The sequence below is a fragment of the Amblyomma americanum genome, chromosome 5, assembly GCF_052857255.1.
Source record: "Amblyomma americanum isolate KBUSLIRL-KWMA chromosome 5, ASM5285725v1, whole genome shotgun sequence".
Lineage (NCBI taxonomy): Eukaryota > Metazoa > Arthropoda > Arachnida > Ixodida > Ixodidae > Amblyomma > Amblyomma americanum.
Window position 1 is genome coordinate 163325768 of NC_135501.1, and position 4217 is coordinate 163329984.

Consider the following 4217-nt stretch of genomic DNA (forward strand, 5'->3'; position numbering starts at 1 on the left):
AGCATCCTTTTCTTTCATCCATCGTTACACACTCCCTTTATGCCCCGAGGCATTAAACATAGCTTTTTTTAAAAAAAATTGCTAAACTAGGCAGCGACCTAGTTAACTCTTTCGTTACCGCGAGAAATGGCCGTTTTTCATAGGTCTCGGAAGAAATTTTTTTGCCAGTACAAATAATACTCCAGCACACATTGCAGCATGGTAAATTGCTCATAATGGAATGCTCTTTCTAAAACATAAGTTACAAAGCAAACAATTTATTAGGGAACACACAAAAATTTGGAAAAGTGCCATTTTTGTGAGTGTTGATAAAAACAAGAAAGAAAATGCACAATATCTACATATGCATTTTTAACAAAGAAATTTAGAATATACATCTTGAAGATCAATGACTCAGGAACACTGCCTAAAAAAATAAATTCTCTGTACAACGCAGTTCTTCTGCTACATAAAAAAAAAACGAGACCGGGAACAGGTTCATCGCTCGTGCCATGTGGTGAAGCAGTTCCTGGTTTTCGTGAGGCACAGATGCGCTCCGCAGTTTTCACAGAAAACATTCGTCTTTTGCTCGATTTTTCGTTCCTGGTAGCACAACCTGCAGTTTCGCCTTTTCGGCATCTTTTGCGGATGGTGCGGCACTTCTTTTGGGACAGGATCTAGTTGGGCAACCTCTTGATCCCCAAGCTCGAGCAGCTGTTGGGTGAGCTCCATCCGAAAAGAAAGTTGGTCGAAGTGGGCGCTCCTTTGAAATTCCGGTGTCGAGAGGTGTTGCTGGCGGTGCTCTTGAAAAATAATGAAGCTATTCACAACAGCCATGTCAATACAATGAAAGAAGAGTGTTTTCCACCACCTCACGCACTTCATCAAAACGTTATAAGATGCAATCAGCTGATCCGACTTATCAACACCAAGCATCCCAGAATTATAGTCGTCAATCAGTAGCGGCTTCTCGGTTGGGGTGGTAGTCCACACACCCCCTCTTTTCTTGTGGCTGTTACATGTCTGTTGGCAGTGTGTGCTGTAGACATCATGTGGACAACCTTCCTGTCCTTCCATTGCAAATAGAGGATGTTGTTCCGTCGGAGCCACCGAACATCACCTCTCTTTGCCTTCTTTTCCCACGACACCTCCTTCAGTTCAGATGGGAAGCACCGACGATCTTTACGTGTCGTGCCACAAGCAAGGGTTTTGTTATTTAGCAGGTGAGCAAAGAGAGACGCAGATGTGTAAAAGTTATCCATGTAGATAACGTATCCTTGATTGAGGTAGTTATTACACAGTTGCGTCACCACATCAAATGCTAGTCCACTTGCACTAGCTGTTTTCCGTTTGCCTGCGTACACATAAAATTGAACGGAATAGCCAGTCTGCGAATCGGCAAGCACCCACAATTTGTATCCCCACTTTACAATTTTGTCCCGCATGTATTGCCGAATACCCGATCTTCCTTTCGATTTCACCATTCTTTCATCAACAGAGAGGTTCCGCGCAGGCTGAAAAAGTTCTCCTGAGGTTGTATTCACGCGTTGCAGAAGCCACAATATGCGGTGCAGTTTGCCGTGCGAAGCTACAGAAGTCTCCTCCGGATCAGTGACACTTGGAAAGCGCAGAAGTGCAGAAAACCGTCTCCTTGACATAACGTTCCGCGGAAGAAGCCCTGAAAAAAACCCACCGGTATTCCAGTAAAGGTGGATGCGTGGCACGTTCACAATGCCCATATAAATGAGCAGCCCAATGAACTTCACTAGTTCGTCGGGAGTCACTTCTTTCCATGACCCATCTCTTTCAGCATAGCTTGGAAGCTCCAAAATATGAATCCAAGCATATTTGTTCGTATTTTTGCAGATAGTATGTATCACTTCTGCGGTGAAGAATAACAGGAAAAAATCGCGCGCTGTTGTGAAACGTCTTGCGCTGCTCCGAAGTGCTGGGCTGAGGTGTGCTCCGGGCGGCCTTGGTGGCGTGAACTGAAGTTTCTTCACAGCCGGTGGCAGCACATCCTGGCCCAGCGACATACGGACCCTGCAGATAACAAGAATAGCTTGTGCACAAAGATCGGCAGATAAGCGCACACGACGCCGGTGACTGCTCAAGACCGTAAAAATAACTCACCGGTGAGCAGCTGCGGATGTCCCGGGCTGACTTGAAACATCGTCGCTGTCAGAGCTTGAAGCAGAGGTACTGTCATCTTCGGACTCGAAGCTTGAATCCTCGTCACTAAAATCAGGTGCGGGTGCAGGACACTTTCGAGCAGAACGCTTTCCGTGCGGCACAGTCGCGCGGGACGACGACGCCATGGCAGCGACCGGAGCGAGTGGCGTCGTAACGATATATAGTAACGCCGGATGCAGCCCTCTAGCGAAACCGAAACCAAAACTGCTGCAAACTGGCTGTAAAGGCCAGGTGTACATGCCGGACATGCAACGGACCTTCAGGAATGCGTTTTCGTGGAATAAAACCACCCGGACTCCAAGTCAAAGCTCACTGGTGAATAGCTGGCGTCATTTTCCGCTAATTATCACCACTCAACACTGCCAGATAACAAAGCCGACAATATGATTCAATATTTCACTTGCTGGGAGTCTTTTGATGACAAAAATTTGATGCTAATGATGCATTACCACGCGTGACAGGTTTTTTTTCTCAAGTGCGGCCGCCAAGCCCCCTTTCACAACAACACATGCACGTCAGTTCTCAAAAAGGTGCATCAAAAATCAGAACGTCGCCAGAGCGGGAAAATTTAAACTGGTTCTACAAGTGCAGTGCCTAGACTGACCACTGGATGGCGCTAGGTGAACGTGAAATGATTCCAACCTGTCGAAATCGGCGATTTAAAGCATCGATCACCGGTGATCGATTTGAATAGGCGTGGTAACGAAAGAGTGCATCCGCATAACCTTGGCGGCTTCTTCACGCTGACGCCTTCTACACTTTCACTCCAGCGCGGCCCTCCTAGCCCGAACCTCGTCTGAGACAGCAGCCCCAAAGTTGAAGGTCCGCCTTCAACGCGCGTTGTCACCGGCTCCGGTCTCGCTGCTGTGAGACCTTCGTCGCCCGCCTATCTTCGGACTTGCGGTCAGCGGCAAGCACTGGGTCTTGTATACGACAGCGCCGAGCCTCGAGAGCACGACGAGCGCCCTACGCATCACTTCTACTCCATGCCTTTAGCACTACGGCACGAAAGCTGATGGACCTCCTTCACCCCGCGACGTCACGAAGATGCGGTGGCGCTGATGTTAGCAGCGACTTTCGCATGGTAGGCAAAACAGGTTCCGCTTGCCCGTGCCTACCGCAGCTGCCGCAGTTACCGGCGGCTGCTTCAAGCCTGTGCACTGCAGAAGCAGCATGTATTGACCAGCTGCGTCACTACTGGATCCGCGCAGTAGCATAAAAAATATTAAATTAGCCTCGATAGGTTTCTCGCGCATAAATGCCGCATTCGGAAACTGGCTAACAGGCATTGGCTCTCTGGCGCGAAGTCTGGGAGTCGTTAGGCACTGCCACTCAATGCACTTAATAGCATGCAAGTTACTGCGTTCATTCACCTGAACTTCAGGATAGTAGGCTGATAATTGCCCAAGGAAAAAAAAAGACATATGCAGCTGCACACGTACCTACTTATCACCTTGAGCCGGAGTGCACGCGTGGCGCCGACAGGTTCACTCGCCCCCAAGAAATGCGTTTTTTTTTTGTTAATAGCACACCATGTTTTAATGGCGCGTTTTATGCCATTTAATAATTACTTGAAACTGTTTCTTGATAAGACGACGTAATTATTTCATTCGAGTAGAAAGAAGTCTGGTAAGTTGTGTCAATCTTGCGCGGTCGCGTTGGTGTGCTTAGAATAGCGTACCTTAAGTGTGCTAAACGCCATATGCTTTTTCATTGCATCATTAATGTGTCATGTTTCATGAGGTAGTAGATGATCGCGAAGCTTGTTTGGAAAGAAGCAGCCGCAGGAGTGCTACTAACAGACACGTGGCGAGATTAAGAGGGGACGCGGCAATGAAAAGTGTTTTCGTTATTCATGCATGCAATATGTAACTAAACTTGGTGCAAATATGAAATTTCTACGCTAGTTTCAGTAATTCCTTTTATTTTTAGCTATACCTGGTGCAGTTCTGGGTAATTATAATTAACACCGTCGTCAAGTCCCCCCAAGGTCTCAAATAATTGAGTAGATAGTGGGCAGTTTTTTTATGCCAGCATGTACCTAA

General features: G+C 47.3%; 1 long non-coding RNA gene across 1 annotated transcript; it reads right to left on the minus strand.

The window, feature by feature from the left end:
- Positions 1-977: 977 nt before the first annotated feature.
- On the minus strand, positions 978-3174 carry LOC144132899 (uncharacterized). Its single transcript, XR_013314950.1, has 2 exons — positions 2113-3174; positions 978-2022 (listed from the first exon to the last, which is right to left on the minus strand). It is a non-coding gene; the product is annotated as an uncharacterized LOC144132899 (long non-coding RNA).
- Between the last annotated feature and the right edge of the window lie 1043 nt (positions 3175-4217).